The following is a 20750-nucleotide window of genomic DNA, read 5'->3' as shown; positions in this document are numbered from 1 at the left end:
CAGTGTGGCGCTGTTAAAGTGGAAAAACTACGTTTCCCACAATGCCTCGCGAAGGCTGCCCCCTCTTTCGCATCGCGCACGTGATGGTACAATAATACATCTGGTTACCATGGAGACTGAGCTGCTCACGCGCCTAAGGAACAGCTGCATCATACATTATCATCATTATTTTGACGTCTTGGAGTTGTTGCCAATGATTATTAAGAGGTTCCTGGCCTTGCTGTAAATAAATTGCTGGCTTTACATTACTTTAAATGCTGAGAATAATTACACTGTTGTATGAAAGATGTATTTTCAAAAGCTTTTACAGCGATAATCATACCTTTCACACCACCAATGAAAAACACCCCCCCCCCCCCACTCACCAGCATCACTGCCTGAACCCCCAACTACTGTCATCACCGCACGAACCCCCAATTACTGTCACTGCCTGGACCACAACTACTGTCACTATGTGAACCCCCAACAGCCATCATCGTTTCCTGAAACTTCAACAACTTCTGAACCATCAACCAACATTAAACACGGTCAGTGTGACAGAAAGAGACACAACACCGGTCTCAAAACTGAGCAGACACAAGCACTAGTAGCAGGGCCTTGCGATGCACAACACGGGGGCTCTGAAGTGCCAAGGGGAGCACTGCGAAGGTCCTCTGCTCATCTGTAGGCGACGAGGCCCCGGGGTGCTCCAACACCACTACCTTGAGCACTCTGAGCAGTCGCAGGGCATGAGTCAGCCAGCGCACACGGATCTTAGACCCGCGTCAGAGCTGAACCTGCAGGGTGTGTGACAGCACTGATGACCAGTGTGCTCCTCCTCCTCCTCCTCTGCCCTTCCTCTCTCTCCTGCTCTCACTGTGACAGAGGCACAAAGAGCTACTCTCTCCCTCTTTCTACATCAGCAACACAAGACTCTCTCTCTCTCTCGTGTGCTCTCCCTGTGGGCACTGATGCTGCTGACTTCAATGAGAAAATTAAAGAACCAGACTTCCCACTTCAAAACTACAACAACAATAAACACAAACTGGGATGAAGGAGTCCTGGAGACAACAGCCTCTGAACAGTGACACTGGTAGGCAGTGTGCTGGCACAGTAACTTCGTCTCTGAAGAAGCTAAATGCACATTAACTGAAGTCACAGCTCTTCTCTCCTGGAATAATTCAAATGCAAGGAGCTTTCTTGGCATGACAGATGAATTACAGTGTTGCCAAAGCAATAAATATGAGCACAACATTTACTACTTTTAGAATAATATTATGACTTGACAGGCTGTCTCTGTTCCTTGGCTGGGCCCGGAGATCACACACTGGGCTGCAGCTCTGCTGAGTCTCCTCTCCAGAGGGACGGGCAGCTGTTCTGACTCTGGCAGGTGTGGGAAATCTCAGATTAGGTTTGTTACTTTAGGGACGAATGTTTGTCCAGCCCCAGAGTAGGTCTGCCTGTGTCCAGTGTCTATGGCCAGGCTCTGGTCACTGAGCCCGTCCTCTCTGGGCAGCCAGGTCTGCCTGTGTCCAGTGTCTATGGCCAGGCTGTGGTCACTGAGCCTGTCCTCTCTGGGCAGCCAGGTCTGCCTGTGTCCAGTGTCTATGGCCAGGCTGTGGTCACTGAGCCTGTCCTCTCTGGGCAGCCAGGTCTGCCTGTGTCCAGTTTCTATGTCCAGGCTGTGGTCACTGAGCCTGTCCTCTCTGGGCAGCCAGGTCTGCCTGTGTCCAGTGTCTATGTCCAGGCTGTGATCACTGAGCCTGTCCTCTCTGGGCAGCCAGGTTGTTTCTATGGCTGCTTGTTCTTGTTGGTTCTGACCCTGGTCAGGTGCTCGGTCAGAGTGTTTTGTCCGTGGGCACTGGCACACACATGAATGACAGTGCTCACTGACAGTATCACAGCAGGGTCAGAGACAAGAAGAAGAAGCAGAACCTGACACAGGGCAGGCTGAGTGACCACATACGCACACTCTGATCTGCTTTGTCGACGTACCAGAGAACACAAGTGGAAAGTGCATTTAAAAAAGGCACTTCCATACACAAAGGGTTGTGGGAGTCTGGAACAAGCCACCCAGCCATGTGGCTAACATTCAAGAAACAGACAAACGAGAACCTTGAACCACTTAACTACTGACTATCAAATGGGTTTGATGTGGGAATGGCTCCTCTCATCTGTAACCTTTCTTATGTCCTTAGTGCTGACTGGGTGGCATAAGCTGCGAGTCCCGGTTACTCATTTTAGCAGATTTTAATCAGCACCATTTTCAGCAACCGAAGGGCTCTTCACACAGTGGAGACATCCTCCTGAGACTGGGAACAGACCTTGATCTCAAAGTTTGTCCCCCCGCCGATGTCTGTGACTGTACCCCCCAGCACTAGGGGAGAGATGAATGAGCTGTCTCCCCCTCACTGGAGCCTGACACCCCCCCCGTCCCCAGGACCCCCTCTGCCTCCCAGGCACCCCTGCATTATTGATCTGCAACAGCTTTCTGCAGCTGATCCCAGACCCCAGGCCCAGCCGTCAGGCGAGCCTCGAGGGCAGCGCAGGCAGGGACACGCACACACACACTCAGACACGCATGCAAACACATGCGCACACACTCACACACATATGTACAAACACCTCTCCACGCGCATGCACACACACACGCTCCCAAGCACACACACACACTCACGCCTGCGCGCGCAGTCACACACTCGTACATACACACACACACACGTGTACTCACACACTCACACACACAGACGTACACGCACTCACACACACATGCAAACAGACATGTGCACACCCACATGCACATGTGCACTCACACGCAGAGACGCACACCTGCATGCATACACACGTACACATACCTCTCCACATGCATGCACACACGCGCGCTCCCAATCACACGCGCACACACTCACACACCTGGCGGAACACAAGCGCCGGCTGAGCACTCAGCGCGTGAGGCTTCTGTGCGTGGAGCCCTGGCACCCCGGCTCTCCGAGGGCGTGGCTCTGGGGTCACCGCGCAGTGTCCGAGGAGCCAGCAGCCCCTCTCCCGCTGTCAGTCAATCAATCACAACAATACAGCACACAGCGGTGGCTGTCGGCAGTGAAGTGCTTTTGACTGACCGTGGCCTCTCTAACAGCTTCGAGCAGCATGAAGCCGGCCGTCCACGCACACACCCGACACGCGGGCCGGGCCTGCCGAACGCTCACACGTGAGGGTGGGCAAAGGGGATCAGTCCGGTTCTGCCTCCTCCCGCCTGCCAGTCCAGGCCAGGCCAGGGGGCACGCGCCCCCGAGGGCAGTTCCTCTCGCCGCCGGCCCACTCGGGAGGACAGCAGATCAGTCCGCGTGCGAGGGGGGCGGAGCGGGGACGTGTGCAGGCACACTGGCTCTGCTCACAAAGGACCAAAGGGAGCCCAGCTGAGGACTGAAAGAAGACTTCATCCTCTGCTCTGAGTCAGGCACAGGGAGCAGGCCCACGCCTGGCGGAATAAACAGGACTCATCAATAATAAAAGAAAGCCCTCCTTCCCCTCCTTCGCGTGTTCAGTCATTTTCAGCGATGTATTATTTATTCTCAGGCACTTCTGGCTTACTCTCCCTTTCTCCCGCCATACTGCATTTATCTGGGGAAAGAAATACTCAGAGAGAGAGAGAGAGAGGAGGAGGAGGTTGCCTAGCGACAGACCAGAGGGGGGCGGTCCTGTGTCACCATGGAAACCGGTGTGGGAGTGGAGGAGAGGCTGTTGCTGTGGAGACCTCCTGATGGAGTACAGAGCAGCGGTTGCCGTGGTTACCGAAATTCCTCAGCGACTGTGGGCTCAGTGGGATAAAAACGGGAGTGACTACTGTAGAAATATATAAAAAAACACCCAGAGCGACAGACAGAGCGCTGGCATATTAACACGAGTGGTCTTGACAGAGATCAATGGCATATAACACAGCACTGAGCTTCCACAGTGACTGGCACAAAGAGATGTTTATAAGATGGTACAGGATATGTTAGTCTTTGTGCATCAAGCATGGCCTGATGCAGATGCCCATCCAGACAGATATGTGCACAACTGAAGCGCGAACTGCTCTGGGAAAAATAAACAACTTCCAATGTGTTTGGGAATTCTCATTTTAATCTGAAAGACCACAATAGCAAAAATCACACACATGCACATGCTCGTGCTACACACTATACACAAAGACTCTCCATCCGCTCTCTCTCCTCTTTATCCCACATCCACAACAGTGCCTGATGGAAAGATGAAAAAAAGAAATAGAAATACTAAATTGACTTCTCCTCCCTGCAGTACTGTTACATAATTAAGACACTCCTTCTTCTGGCACAGCCTGACAGAGCAGGGAGAAGGATGGCAGAGGGACACAGAAACAGAAAGTGAAAAAGAGGGAGAGACACAGATAGGGGCATCGCCGGCAATACTTGTTCAACTCGCCAAGCCAATGAAATATTTAAACCTGATCTTGCAAACTTGGAAAGAAGGCAGAGACAAGTCCAGGCTGGAAAGGAAGGCAGCGGTCAGGGGAGGGAGAGAGAGCCGTCTCCAAGAGCAGACCAGCTCTGGGGTGGTCTCGTTGTGGGAGGGACAGCACACTCCTCATCACAGTGTCTCCAGTACTGCACAGCAAAACAGACTGCGGTACAGTGTATAGCACAGCACAGTAAAGAATAAGGGTATAGCATGGTACATGAGCAGACAGGACAGTACAGCGTAGGACATGGGAATACAGTATAGTGTAGGACAGGATACAACAGTGGAGGACAGAAAAGTACAGTATAGTGTAGGACAGGACAGTACAATACAGAGCAGGACAGGTCAGTCCAGTGCAGTCTACAGCAGAACAGTACAGCACAATATAGTGTAGGACAGATCAGTCCAGTGTAGGTCAGTCCACAGGGCAGGACAGTGCAGGACAGGACAGGGCACACCAGTGTACACCTCACTGCAGGAGAGCAGGCAAGGAGGAGGGAAGCACAGCGCAAGTCTTTTCTGACCAGCTTGTGGGGAGGCAACTGCTGAGCACGTAGTCGTCGAAACTGTTTGGAAAACAATGCAGTCAGGAATGCAGGCTGTGGCAACACTTCCTCCCCCCCTCTCTCACCCCCCTCACTCTCACTCTCGCGTCCTGCGCCCCCTGGAGGAACGCCCTGCTCTCACCGTCCTCCGTCTCCACGACTTCCTCCTCGACTTTCCCCATTTCTCCCCCTCTCCAGCCATGTGCCCAGGAATGCTGTCCGCACTGGTCCGACAGGTTCCCCCGAGAGCTATTTATACACGGCTCGGCACGCCCACTTCACAGCCCACACACGACCTCACCGGCACCTGCCGCCACCGCAGGACGGAAACAGGCAGGCTCCGTACGCAAGAACAGGAGAGCAGTCACAAACGCAGAGGGCCCATCTTGCCCCTTCGGTAGGCGTTAGTTAATTGAGCTGAGGCCAGCTGTTCTTTCAAAGAAACCAGGGTATCCGCGTCAACAACATGGCTGGGCAACGTGTTCCAGACTCCCACTACCCTTTGTGTAAAGAAGTACCTACTGCTCTTGGTTTTAAACACACTCCACATAGTGTCCTACACAGCAGTGACAAAGTCACACTCACTGACATTCTGATATATTCACACACTGTACTTAATCCACCTAACCTATACTGAACATCGATCACTCTGTTTATGTATGTTTCTGTAAAAATAAACTATACAGTCTGCTGCATACCGTTGAAATGTTTTTGTCATCATCATTTTGATTAATGAATCATTCTTGACTCGTCACGACACACACAAGAGCCTCCGTCTGTGGTGTAAGCCCTAATTCCCCTCACCAGCGAGAGAGCTGACTGGGTGCAGGTGAGGAGGTTATTGAAGCAGCTGAATGTTGATCCTGAATAATCAGGAAACACAAATACAAACAGGAAACCATATTCTCCGTTCACCAAGCGCCAGCAGTCTGGGCTGGACTAGGGCACTGGCGCTCCGGCCTCCTCTCAGTGAAGCGGTCAAGAGCCCCGATCCTGCACCACGCTGCTGCAACAGGCGGCGGTCTCTCTGCCCACAATCCCCAGGCAGGCCCAGCCCCCCCGCGGACACCGGAACTGCCCACGGAGCTCCGCGCCGGCCGGACGAGACACTGGGATCAGGGCGCTGCCAGTGCCAAACCAGCCAGATGGCGCGAACAGCCTCCTCTGGCCTCCTGCTTTGCGCGGTGACGTGTCTCCAGGCCCGTCGGCGCCCAGCCCTCCACCCTGCCCTGCCCGGAGCTCCGGGAAGAGCCCCCCTCTTCCGCAACCCCGCAAGGGGGAGCTGGGACGCTCCCGTGACCCCACACCGGCACGCTCTGTGAGACTCTCTCCCTCCGTCTTCCTCTGAGCAGATTGGGAACTTTTGGTTTCCAAAACGTTTTTTTTTTCTGTCCCACAACCTCCGGGAAGATGCCACTGTCTCCCCCGGTGGGGCGGCCCCTGTCGAACCCGTGTCCGCGGCCGTGCGAGGGAGCAGCTCCGCGCCGCGCAGAGCCGCTCAGCACTGAGGCCGCTTGGCGGGGGGAGGAAGGTGGGGGCCGACAGGAAGCCGATGAAAGCGCTACAACAGGAGGAGTCGAAACCTCTGCTGATGCAGAGCGCAGATAAGATCTCCCGAGAGCGCAGCTGAACCGCAGGGCTCCACCCTCTGGCCCGGACCCCAGCCCCCAACCTGGACTCCACAGAGCACCCCCTGCCCTCTCGCCCAGAGCCCAGCCCTCACCCTAGACTCCACAGAGCACCCCCTGCCCTCTCGCCCAGAGCCCAGCCCCCAACCTGGACTCCACAGAGCACCCCCTGCCCTCTCACCCGGAGCCCAGCCCCCACCCTAGACTCCACAGAGCACCCCGTGCCCTCTCACCCGGAGCCCAGCCCCCACCCTGGACTCCACAGAGCACCCCCTGCCCTCTCGCCCAGAGCCCAGCCCCCACCCTAGACTCCACAGAGCACCCCCTGCCCTCTCGCCCAGAGCCCAGCCCCAACACCTAGACTCCACAGAGCACCCCCTGCCCTCTCACCCGGAGCCCAGCCCCCAACCTGGACTCCACAGAGCACCCCCTGCCCTCTCGCCCAGACCCCAGCCCCAACACCTGGACTCCACAGAGCACCCCCTGCCCTCTCGCCCAGAGCCCAGCCCCCACCCTAGACTCCACAGAGCACCCCCTGCCCTCTCGCCCAGAGCCCAGCCCCAACACCTAGACTCCACAGAGCACCCCCTGCCCTCTCACCCGGAGCCCAGCCCCCAACCTGGACTCCACAGAGCACCCCCTGCCCTCTCGCCCAGACCCCAGCCCCAACACCTGGACTCCACAGAGCACCCCCTGCCCTCTCGCCCAGAGCCCAGCCCCCACCCTAGACTCCACAGAGCACCCCCTGCCCTCTCACCCGGAGCCCAGCCCCCACCCTGGACTCCACAGAGCACCCCCTGCCCTCTCGCCCGGACCCCAGCCCCCAACCTGGACTCCACAGAGCACCCCCTGCCCTCTCGCCCAGAGCCCAGCCCCCACCCTAGACTCCACAGAGCACCCCCTGCCCTCTCGCCCAGAGCCCAGCCCCCACCCTAGACTCCACAGAGCACCCCCTGCCCTCTCACCCGGAGCCCAGCCCCCACCCTGGACTCCACAGAGCACCCCCTGCCCTCTCGCCCAGACCCCAGCCCCAACACCTGGACTCCACAGAGCACCCCCTGCCCTCTCACCCGGAGCCCAGCCCCCACCCTGGACTCCACAGAGCACCCCCTGCCCTCTCACCCGGAGCCCAGCCCCCAACCTGGACTCCACAGAGCACCCCCTGCCCTCTCGCCCGGAGCCCAGCCCTCACCCTAGACTCCACAGAGCACCCCCTGCCCTCTCGCCCGGAGCCCAGCCCTCACCCTAGACTCCACAGAGCACCCCCTGCCCTCTCGCCCGGACCCCAGCCCTCACCCTAGACTCCACAGAGCACCCCCTGCCCTCTCGCCCGGACCCCAGCCCCAACACCTGGACTCCACAGAGCACCCCCTGCCCTCTCGCCCAGAGCCCAGACCCCACCCCAAACATCTATGCATGAATCTGGGAGTTTTACTGTAGTAATTCAGGAGAAGTGGGCTCCTCAACACTGTCTGTCCTGGGACTCGAACCCTCAGCCTACTTGCTGCCAGCGCTGACCCCCTGCCTGACAGCCGCCACAGAACCTCCAGACCGCCGCTGTCTGCCTCGCCATATTTGCGCGGCTCAAAACGTTCTGCCTTCAGAAACCAGGACGCCAGCACCTTGGGAGACGGTGCTGTCAGACTGTGCCCTGCCTGGACCACACTGCGCCATGCCTGCCCTGTCTCTCCCGGCTGGTGGAGGAACATCTGTGCTCAGACGCCTCAGGCACCCCCACACCTGCACGCACTGTGAGTGTGGTGGAGTGGCAGGTCACGTTTATTCTAAACAAGAACACAATAATAAGGGTCCTTATTCAGTTGATCAAACTGACACAGAGTCTGGTGGCCACTGCAGGCCCGTCCACTCAGAGCAAGACGCTCCACCTGCCAGAAACGTGCCTGCGTGTTGAAACAAGTCCGCTGGGATTGGAGTTCTGGAGCTCCAGTGAGCCTTCAGTATAGCTCACGCTCACATCCTCTCACAGAGCATTCTGAGAGGCCAGTTTTTCCACCAAGACCACCAGGCCACTGAGACGATCATCTGTGGCAACGTGGCTCACTCTGGAGAGACGGGACAAGGCTCGGCACCGACTGGAGAGAGGCATGTCTCTGCCTAATGCCACTGCAAGCCTGCTGGAGCCTGGGGCCTTGGCATTCAACACGACTGTTCCCCACACTGATCACACACCGCTCTTTGAGAACCCCAGTGGCACAGCCCAGGCTCAATCCCACAATGCTAGGCTAGTTGCACGGCCCAGGCTCAATCCCACAATGCTAGGCTAGTTGCACGGCCCAGGCTCAATCCCACAATGCTAGGCTAGTTGCATGGCCCAGGCTCAATCCCACAATGCTTGGTTAGTGGCATGGGCAGACTCGGGGTACCTGCTTTCACACTGAGCACATTTACCTGGGTTCAAACTGACCTGCACAGGAGCTCCCATTACCATTCTAAATGCAATTCTACTGACTGTGGAGGATACAGAAGGTCTCGAAGAAGTTTTGTCCTGCAGGTGCTGTGATGAAAAACACAGCAGAAGCCATAACATTTACTCATTGTGATGTAGCTCTTTTCAGTATCTAGTAAGTTTGCTGCTAAGGCCTTTATGACAGTAAATATCACGGGAAAACACTAGAAATCGGGCTGTTTCCCTCAGTCGGCAGCCTTGTTGCCGGAGCTGCAGCCTCAGGTTAATGCACTTTTCTGCCAGACACAGTTCAGCTGGTTAGAAAGTCCTGCCCCCCCCCCCCCAACTACCAATACACCCCGAGACCCAGAGAGGAAGTGATGTCACATATTTACCGGGAAGAGGAAAACTTGCGTAGCAGGACCCAAAGGAAGTGGCAGCTGCAGCTGAAATCCCGGATAAAAGCCAAGAATCCCACCATCCTTCAGCCACCGCGCCTCCCCTGCTCCTCTCTCTCTCTCTCTCTCGCCAGTGGTGCACCTCGCCGCTCCCTCCTTCCCACTCTGCCTGTCCCTGCGACGCCTCCCGCCGGCTCTGTCACTCCGGAGCGCTCACTACAGCCTGCTCCCTCCTTCCATACTCGCGACTGAGCAGGGCAGCCCTCTCTCCCTCCCTCTCCCGCGCTCCGGCCTGGCACTCTTCCCGTCCTCGTCCCAGCCGGCCCTGCAGGTGTCCCAGTGTGTGCGCCTGTCAGAGGGAGCGCGTGGCTGTGACGGTGCGTGCGTGCATGTGTGTGTGTGCATTCCTGGGCGGCTGCAAGCCTGCGTGAGCCTGAGCAGGAGCGCGGGTGTGTGTGTGTGTGCGCGCGCAAGCCGGGGCTCCACACACACACAGCGCTGCGGTGGGCGCGTGTGGCCTCCCCCCAGGCGTGAGTGTGTCAGCCGAGCTCAGCCCCCCCTCCGTGCCCCCAGGTGGCACCTTGGCGACGCTCCTCACCGCCCCCCCCTCCCTCTCGCTGTGCTCCTCCGATCCTGCCTGCCCTGCTCTCTGGCTCTGCGGAGGACAGCCCTCCACTCTCACAGGTTCAGGTAGGTGACCGGCTACGACATGTCACCCCCTCCCCCCCCTCCACGTCCCTGCTAGCGCCAACCCCTCCCTCCGCTCCTCTCTCCCCAGGGAGCCCAGCTCCCGTCACTCAGCCCCAGGCAGGTTCGCTTTAACTCTTCGTGCACCGATTTCTTCCAGCCGGGAGAAGGTCAAAGACCACTCAGCAGCGACCGCTAACACAGTGCTCTAGAAACAGGAGTTCCTAGGGAGCAGCCACAAAGCAGAGGGACTACAGGCAAAGCCACTCCCTGCACTTTGCTCTGCTTTCTTCGCATCTGGGGCTCACTGCGTTTCGGTGACATCACATCTGTCTCCTGAACGGACGAATAACGGGGACCAGCCTCTGAGCCTGCAGCAGCTGCTTCCTCCGAGGCACCTGCCAGGTCTGTTCAAATGAATAAAGCGCATCATACAATGAGAAAGGTTACTAACAAGAGGAGTCCTTTAGGTGCCTCTAACCCATCTGGTGAAACAAAGCTTTCCCTCTTCCCTGACTGGATGTTGAACCCGGACCACCGAATCCTAACCCCTGGACCAACAGGTCCTTTTTGTCATGGTCGTCATCCCTCCTCCAGAGGGCGCTCCGACCTTTTAGTATTTTAGTTTCCTCATTACGTGCACCTGTCTCCTACGTTCCTGTCACTGCTTAAGCTTGGCGTCTCCGGGCTTCAGGGCTCAGTATCGGAAGACGGACGCCACAAGGTCTGCCTGTCTGCCACATCTGCGTCCTGTTGGAAATACCCGCAGGGCGCAGCGCCGGCGACAGGCGGGAAACTCGCTCCGGCTGCACCCGGGCAGAGTGGCGGGACAGCATTCCTCCCGGGCCGACACGCCGAGAGCTCACACACCCGCCGGCGGCGCCGCGCCGCGCAGGAGGAAGTGCTCTGCCCCTGCGACAGCCCTGGCTGACTGCGCGGCGGACGGGCCCAGCTGTCAAGGAATGTGGGCAGACCGCAGACCGCAGTCCAGGGCTTTCACTTTCTCTTCCCAGCGACGCCCTGCTCAGGCCTGCAGCCCTCACACTGATCCCATGACGCGTGACCAGGGCCCTTCACCCAGCCTGTACTGCAGGGATCCGGCTGCTCAACTGATTACACACCGCAGGAACATTCCTGAGATTCAGGAGGGCAGGACAGCAGCCTCCCCCAACGTTTACTACACCCAGGTTACCGGCAGAACGATACTGCAGAACTGCGAGAGCCGAGGAAGCCTCTGGCCAGCATGATGGCGCGACTGTCTTCCGGAGAGGAGCAGGTGTGGAAGTGACCGTGAGCGAGTAAAGACGCAGAGCAGGGAGGAAGGGGTCTTGGGATAAGGGACAGACGTCAGGCGCTGTGGCCTCGATAGTAAGACATGCTAAAGCATCAAGGAAGAGACTTTGGTCAAGAAAAGCAAGTGGGGGGAGTTTCCGGTTGCCCTGCTGTGGACTGAACAGCAATACCTGCTTTGTATCGCTGACCAGAACTGCCCACGATATTCCGAACGAACGAGGTCTCACTACCACGGTTTCAGCATAACTTCCCATGGTCCTGGGGGCTCACAAGTGGCTCAGCCAGTCACCCACCAAAACACAGGATGAGTGCAATGGTCACGGGTCCGAGCCCAAGTCATGTCACTAGCTGACTGTGACTAGGATTCCCCAAGCAGGGGCGCACAGCTGGTTGAGTGCCACCCTGACACTGGCATGGTTACTATGCTGTATCACACCGTCACTGTGATGTATCACACTGTCACTGTCCTGTATCACTCTGTCCCTGTACTGTCACACTGTCCCTGTCCTGTATCATTCTGTCCCTGTACTATGTCACACCGTCGCTGTCCTGTATCACTCTGTCCCTGTACTATGTCACACTGTCCCTGTACTGTATCATTCTGTCCCTGTACTATGTCACACCGTCCCTGTACTGTATCATTCTGTCCCTGTACTATGTCACACCGTCCCTGTACTGTATCATTCTGTCCCTGTACTATGTCACACTGTCCCTGTGCTGTATCATTCTGTCCCTGTACTATGTCACACTGTCACGGTACTGTATCATTCTGTCCCTGTACTATGTCACACTGTTACTGTCCTGTATCATTCTGTCCCTGTACTATGTCACACTGTCACGGTACTGTATCATTCTGTCCCTGTACTATGTCACACTGTCACTGTCCTGTATCACTCTGTCCCTGTACTATGTCACACTGTCACGGTACTGTATCATTCTGTCCCTGTACTATGTCACACTGTTACTGTCCTGTATCAAACTGTTACTATGGTGTATCACTCTGTTCCTATACTATACCACACTGTCACTGTGCTGTATCACTCCTTCCCTGTACTGTAAGAGCACGTTAGTGTGCTGTGTCACTCTGTCCCTGTGCTGTATCATTCTGTCCCTGTGCTGTGTTACTCTGCCCCTACTGTAAGAGCATTTTACAGTGCTGTGTCACTCTGTCCCTGTGCTGTATCATTCTGTCACTGTGCTCTGTCACTCTGTCCCTGTGCTGTATCACGTTGTCACTGTACAGTACCCCACTCTCTCTTTACTGAAACTCCTAGGACACCAACGAACAAGACTAAATGTTGTGAGGGTTTTCGCTAAAATTATTTTAACTAAACTTTAAATAAATGTTTAAACGTCAGACTCACCGGATGGAGATGAACAGCGTGTGGATCAGGGACCGGCAGCCTGAAGAGTGAGGCTGGGTGTGGTGTGACAGAGAGAGAGAGCGACAGAGTGCAGAGTGACAGAAGGAGAAGTGTCCAGGAAGTGGCCCTGCCCTCAAGTACAGAATGAGTTCCTCCACTGCAGCTCTTCATTCACACACCAGCACACAGCTACAGGGGGACGACAACACCAACACCACAACAGCACACACCTACAGGGGGACGACAACACCAACACCACAACAGCACACAGCTACAGGGGGATGACAACACCGGCACCACAACAGACACACTGAAACACTGACCTCACAACACCGGCAACCACAACAGACACACTGAAACACTGACCTCACAACAGACACACTGACACACTGACCTCACAACACCAACACCACAACAGACACACTGAAACACTGACCTCAAAACACCGGCACCACAACAGACACACTGAAACTGACCTCACAACACCAACACCAAAACAGACACACTGCCACACCAACACCACAACAGACACACAGAAACACTGACCTAACAACACCAACACCACAACAGACACACTGAAACACTGACCTCACAACACCAACACCAAAACAGACACACTGCCACACCAACACCACAACAGACACACAGAAACACTGACCTAACAACACCAACACCACAACAGACACACTGAAACACTGACATCACAACACCAACACCAAAACAGACACACTGCCACACCAACACCACAACAGACAAACTGAAACACTGACCTAACAACACCAACACCACAACAGACACACTGAAACACTGACATCACAACACCAACACCAAAACAGACACACTGCCACACCAACACCACAACAGACACACTCTTACACTGACCTAACAACACCAACACCACAACAGACACACTGAAACACTGACCTCACAACACCAACACCAAAACAGACACACTGCCACACCAACACAACAACAGACACACTCTTACACTGACCTAACGACACCGGTAGTACAACAGTGACACTCTGACACTGATCTTCTCAGAAAGATCCTCTGACACACTGACACACAGGCACCGGTGCTGGCAGCCTACAGCACTGTGCAGAGCTCGGGGCTATTCAGTCGACACAGTCACTGCACACACAGCCAGGGATGGTGATCTCAGATCTCAGATATGGAGAAAAGCTTTTCACAGCGAAGCTGGCGTGCCCCCGACTCCAGAGGCAGACCCAGTTTTGTGGGTACTGCCGGTGGACAGGGGCTCATTTCTGATACTGATGCGTGGTGGCATGTCTGCCCCCTGCTCTCACGGTCCTGCCCTGTGTAGCTTCCTGTTTGAAAAAGATGCACAGTTCTGTTTCTCTGCTCTTCCGGTCCTCGGCTTTCCTCTTCGCTCGCTGCTTCCTCTTTCTGCAGGTACTTGGAAGAGAGGAAGCGGGGGCCGGGCAGGCCCGACTACAGCCCAGCCCACAGGCCAGTGAAACGTCTGTCCTCTCCTGTGCTCTCCTACCACTGGGCCAGCCTTTAACCTGCATCAGCACTGATTGTACCCTGATGTACTGTGCACTGCGTAGGGATCAAGTCTCTAATCCCTGGAAGGTTGTGGGTTTGAATTCCAGGTGAGATCCTGCTGTTGAGTGAGCCACCACACTGAGATTGCTCCAGGAAAATACCCAACTGCACGGATGGGTATAAATGTGTGTCACTTGGGAAGAACTGATCCCAGACAGAGAAATTATTAATAATTGGCCCCACTACAATTAACACCATTTCATCTCCCAGCTGTGACACTCACTTGCAACCTAGTTTGCTGGTCATCAATCGGTGAAACGAGGTAAATTACTTTTGTTTAAAGGTAAACAGAGGCTACAGTAATTGCTCTCTGGCAAACAAATTCTTATACAAGTGAAAAATGGACTTCACCTGGCTTGGGCCTTCCTCCTTCTCTAAGGTGCCTTTCTCACTATCAGTGTTGTACCTGCACGAGTCTCCCTGTGCAAGGTCACTCAGAATCTCTGGCGCCTGGTTTGGTCTTCAGCACAGGAAGCTACAGCTCCCTGTAAACCCTGGAATGGATCAAACTAATATGCAATGGGAGTCTGTTTGCCCTCTCTGTACAATCATTAAAAACTGCATCCTGGCAGGCAAGAGTGTTTATAAACTCTGTTGTCGACACGACAACAACAAAGCTGAGTGGTAAGAAACTGGAGTGTTGTCCAGGCGGCTGGAAGCTTGTTTGGAAAGCCAGGCGGCGCGCAGGCAGGGCTCCACTGGCAGGGCTCGTGGTGCAGAGATGTGCTGGGTGGAGGCGAGGTGACACCCTGATTATTCTGCTCGCACACGCTCAGATAACGCACACATATGGACACACAATTACAGCGCCACTCACAAGACTGGAAGTACCATGTACAGAGAGGCTGGAGGGCAGTGCAGTACTGCTCATTAATCTGTAATCCTTAGATTCACGACCATCTGCACCGCAGAACAGAGGTGTCTGATAACACACTTCAGACACTGGTGTCTAAGCATGGGGGCAGTGCAGCAGGTCCTCTTGCTGCCTGTCCATTCAACTTAAGGTACAATGGCTGCACGTGAAATATGTACTGTTTATTAGTCTCACTGAACTCTTTCTTCCAATCTTTTCCAATCTTTCCCCAGAAATCATTCATTCACTGAAGAAAAACGGAGAAAAGGTGAGAATCTGTGTTTTTACAGAAACCTTTCAGTATCAAGAACTGGGCCACACTTCAGTTCAGCTGTTGCAAAACTCCACTTTCTTAATGTTCAACAAGTCAGCTGTTAATACATTACAAAGATGTATAGATGCAACAAGCTAGCTTCTGCAAATAGCTCCAGAGTCAGGCTCAGGGCTAGAGCTCAGGTTATGGTCTGGATGAGGGTTTTGTTACTAGCATGCCATTAATCTACAGTAAAGCATGGTTATCAGCATATTTATGTCATGCAATGAGCACTTCATTAATATATTTCAATGATAAAATATTCAGAAATGTCACTTGCAACCTCAGATCTAAAGCATTACCTGCACTTCAGCCTCAGCTCTGAAATATCAGTGATGCCCTGTATTTGCTAATGCTGCACAGCTTGCGGTCACTCCTGCTCGTGTGAGCTGGTTGCGTCACAGGGCAGACCCGGCGGTCAGTGCACGCGTCCGTTAACGCCAACAGGCCGGCGACTTCGGGGAGCGGCTCGCCAGAGCTGAGGGGGCCGCTTGGGGTCATCTTAGACCTTCGAACCCGGAACGAATCTGGGCGCCTGCTCACAGGTGAAAACCTTGTAAAAATGAAGGCTGGGCTACTCAACCAGCGAGCCCGTCCAATCCAGCCCCTCCAGTCCTTCCTTACAACCGCCTCCTCAGCTCCTGTATTGATCCTGCAGGTTAGCAATTCCACAGTCGGAGAGCCGGCAGCAGCAGAGCTGTGTAACGTGGACCGGCTCAGCTGTAGGCTAAGTGAACAGCTTCAGTGCCTGTTAACTGGGCCCAGTGGGTTTCTCCAGAGCCCCCCGAGCTAGCAGCAGGGCTGGCATGTGCCCAGCCCCTTGCCACGCTGGCAGGCGGGCACTCCCCCTCTGCAGCCTGTCGAGCCGGACGCCGCTGTCCCTGCCAGTCCTCCGCGCGCTCCGCTCCCCCCTGCTCCCCGCTGTCCGGTCGGATTCCCACAGGAGGGGCGCGCTGGGGACTGGCAGAGGAAGTGACAGCGCTGGCCGGAGATCCGCGCCCCCCCACTCGTGCGGTATGAGCCCGGGGAGAGAGCTGCAGTGGCGCGGCGGGGGCAGAGGGGGGCGCTAGAAACGTTGTGTAGCCAGGCTGCTGTCATGCGCGGGGAAGTGAGAGTGTGCAGTTAAAATCCCCCCCCCCCCGACTTCTATGTTTTATGTGCTGTGCTATTTCTAGGACCTGCAGCCCACTCCAAATGTCTCAGGACCTCCTGTCACCACAGTGGTCATCTTAATGCCACGCTTATTAAATAAACACGTTTATTTCCAATTCCCAGCAAAGGAGCAGTGTCAATTCTCTCATTCATGGCTAGGAGAGTCGCTTCTTTTAGTGCTCCACTGTCCAGGCACGGAAATCCAAAATCTTGCATTATTTATGGGAGGATTCGACTTTTACATCACAGAAAAATAAGAATCTTGTTATATACCGTATACCGTCCCCAGCTGTATAGCTTTCCCAGAGTTAGGAGGTCAACTTTTAAAATAACTTTTTTTAAGAAAAAAAATTACTCAGCAAATATTTAGGACTAATGCTTAGGTGTGGTGTTAGGGTTAGGTTTAGAGTTAAGGTCAGAGATTAAAAAAATAGGTCCTGGCTAAGGTAGTAAATAATCATTTTGGCTGTGATCATGAGGTCCCCTGGTCCCACAGTGCCCCCTACCTGCGATACCAGGCACCCGCAGGCTGCAAGCAGAAGAAGGGCCAGTAGTCTGGGCAAAAGCAATGTAGTGGAAAAGTCATAGTGCCCCCTGGTGGCTGTCAGACTCAAGAGCGGCTCAAGATCGGCCCTCAAGGGGAAAAAGAGAATGATCCAATCACAGAGCTCCCGTCAGCTGTGGACCAGTAGAGGACACTGTCCTTCACGGTCTTTTTCCTCTAATGCACAAGTTCCAGAACAGCTCCCCCCTGGAGGGGAGCTGTGCAGCAGAAGATGCCACCTGTCTTTCAGATGAAAAGAGTAGCTCCATTTGAAAAAGGTTATCATTAAACCTGCTTCAGCTACTATCTCACGCCCATACTGCAGTTAGGTTTCAAGTCTAGAGACAGCGATGCTTCCGCAAAACACAGCACTGCTACAACACGGATCTTGAAGAAGTGTATTCCTGAATAAAGAAAAAGTACAGAGATGCCCTCTGAGAGGCCCAGTCTGTCAAACACTGGAACTGCAAAACCAGTGGCCAAAGGGCAGAGGTCATCCCCCAGGCTGAGGAGCAAATTCCACCCTCCTGGCTGTCCCTCTGTCTGCCCACCTGTCCGGTCCTCTCGCTGTCTGCCGGCCGCTGCACCACTTAAACACACACCAACCCTCTCAATCCCACCATCCCCCCCTCTCTCTCCCTGATACCTTAATTGAATAATCTCTTCACCGGCTCAGTCTCGGTGTCCCGCCTTTACCTCGGCCCCCACCGGAACAAATCCCGTCTCCCTCCGGCTAATCCGCAGCTCCGGAAGAACACGCCCCGCCATCGGCGGCTCTCCTGATCGCAGCTCACGATGCAAACGCGTTTAATAATAACAATTAATCATTCATAATTGCTTACACTTATATAGCGCTTTTCTGGACGCTCCACTCAAAGCGCTTTACGGGTAATGGGGATCCCCTCCACCACCACCAGTGTGCAGCCCCACCTGGATGATGCGACAGCAGCCAGAGTGCACCAGAACACTCGATTCATAGATGGAGATTATTAGGAGGCCATGATTGGTAAAGGTCAGGGGGAAATGTGGCCAGGACACCGGGGTAACACCCCTACTCTTTTCAAGAAACACCCTGGGATTTTTAATGACCACAGAGAGTCAGGATCTCGGTTTTACATCTCATCCGAAGGACGGCAAAATCGCTGAGATGGAAACCAGAAATGGAACGACACTTTAACATCTTTCCCTCGGGTAGCCATCTGGAATGATGCCTAAAAGCAGCTGTGTTAGCTCTGGTGCTCCAGGTTCTCCCCAGAGAAAGGAGTAATGGGCCTGCCCCCCCCACTCATACTGCAGCACCATCGTGCTCATCCTCTAAGCTCCAGTGCCTTGTTCCTGCTCTCTGACCATCTGTGACTGTCTGATGGAGAAGCACTCTGCCCGGGCCAGAGCCCTGCGCTGCCGTCTGTGCAGCAGCTGGCATGCACATCGGTACAGGCGTGAGCACAGACGAACGCACACACCTCTACACGCAGGTGTGGGCCCATAACCAACCAGCCAGGCCACCTAGATCCTTCCTCCAGCAGCTGCACTATCAGCGCCACCCTCAAACCTCCTGAGACCGTAAACAACAGTACTGGGTTAAACAAATAATGAGACGACATTTTCAGCGAAGTCAAGGCAATGAAGGGATTTCAATGCACCCTAGTGACAGGCACTGTGCCAGCGTGTCCAAGCCTGTCTGATTGTGTTGATGTGTCCAAGCCTGTCTGTATGTGTTGGTGTCCAAGCCCGTCTGATTGTGTTGATGTGTCCAAGCCTGTCTGAATTTGTTGATGTGTCCAAGACTGTCTGATTGTGTTGATGTGTCCAAGACTGTCTGATTGTGTTGGTGTACAAGACTGTCTGATTGTGTTGATGTGTCCAAGCCTGTCTGATTGTGTTCATGTGTCCAGGATTTTCTGATTGTGTTAGATGTGAATCATACCTGATTGCGATTATTGTAGATTGAAGAGTTTGAAGCACATCCTTACTAGAGCGCCTATTCAATCTGCAGGACAAAGAATGCTCCTCGAACTTCCAGGAGATGACAAACCCTGAGATAAACCCTCAGGACAGGACGCCCAGAGAAGACAGCTGAGTGCACAACGAACTTTTCACCCTTCTTAGGAAGGGGAGGGAGTGTCCACTTGTTTCTTAGCACCTGGGCTGGTTGGTAATGCTGTCAGGAAGTCCAGTCACAGAAATCGAAACTAAAAGACTTGTGCCAAGACTTGTGGATTGCCTGCAGCTCAGCTGAAGGCTGGGCAGTGCTGAAGGGTGCCGTTCCCTGCGTCATCGGGTGTGGAGACTCCTGCCAGCCACTCTGACAGCGCTGGACAGAGCCTCTCAGCACGCAGGGCCTGAGCCTGACTGGCCTGTCCTTTCACACTCTCTAGAGCTCCCACTGCACACACCTGCCCCGTCCCCACACCCTGGAGGCCCACCTCTGTGCTCCGCTCTGCCGCTGAAAAAAATGACCTGAGGCTGATCTCTGAGAAGCTAAAAGACAATCCCACAATTAAATATCGATACTGAAGTTATATACATCATAACACCCCATGTAATTAAACAATTCCAGTCTATTATTTTACATCCAGGACAGCAACATTAGTAGGTGTTCAATTCCCACAAAAAACAACAACAAACATTTTAAGTGACTCAATCGTGTTATATTAAATTCAGGTAGGCCATGGCTGACTCAGTGAATGAGCACGTTTTAGGAGTGTAGATATCATCACCTAGTGGCCAAAAACTGCAATAACAGACAAGCAAAAAAGGGCACCAAAGCAAGTATATTATTATAAGACCATGAGCGACAGAAAATGAAGAATTCCTTACATTTATATAGCACTCTTACTTCAAGAATTCCACGCTGAAGTGTGAGATGGGAGAAGCTGCTGTACCAGGTGAACGAGGGGGAGCTCTCGGGCGGCGGACACTGTAAGGTGAGCACGAGCTTGGAGCATAGCCACGGACAAGCTCCTCCTCCGCACCCTTTATGAGCCAACAGGTACTGTTCCACGTCTAAACTGATTTACAATAGCTCGTGGAATTATTCTCGCTGACTGCCGCACTGGCAGTCTCCTTCCAGCCCGATCCCAGAACCCGGAGAAGAGTCTCCTGGAAGTCCGGGCTCCGGCTGCCTGCTCGGATCTGAGAGCTCTTTTACATCGCTATCGTGGAAATCAGTGTCTGTCCCACCGTGCGAGCTGGCGCAGGGCACACTGGACTGGTCCTAGCAGGGCTGGGGAGGCTCATTCAGGAGCAGTGACCGCCTGTAGGATTGAAGTGAACCGGGATCGCCCCCTCTTCAGGGGGACCCCGCTCAGACAGCGGTGGGCAAGAAGCCAGGCCAGAGGCGGGGTGTGAGGTCTCAGTCTGGGGGGCTCTGTTAGTCCAGCAGTGTGAATGAGTCACTGACAGACACCGGCATTCAGACACAGACCTCACGACACACAGCCATTGATCAGAATCCCAGAATACTTTATTCATCCCATTTTTTCCTAGTCTTCATTTCATCATCATCATCATCATCATCATCACATATCAAAGAAACA

General features: G+C 54.3%; 1 protein-coding gene across 1 annotated transcript in view; it reads right to left on the bottom strand.

Moving 5' to 3' along the window:
• iqsec2a (IQ motif and Sec7 domain ArfGEF 2a) overlaps nt 1–20750 on the bottom strand; it is a 96575-nt gene that overhangs the window by 30806 nt on the left and 45019 nt on the right. The gene's annotated exons all lie outside the window — the stretch shown is intronic.

Source organism: Atractosteus spatula, chromosome 2 (genome assembly GCF_055471065.1).
Source record: "Atractosteus spatula isolate fAtrSpa1 chromosome 2, fAtrSpa1.hap1, whole genome shotgun sequence".
Classification (NCBI taxonomy): Eukaryota; Metazoa; Chordata; class Actinopteri; order Semionotiformes; family Lepisosteidae; genus Atractosteus; species Atractosteus spatula.
This window is presented reverse-complemented; position numbering and strand designations above follow the sequence as displayed.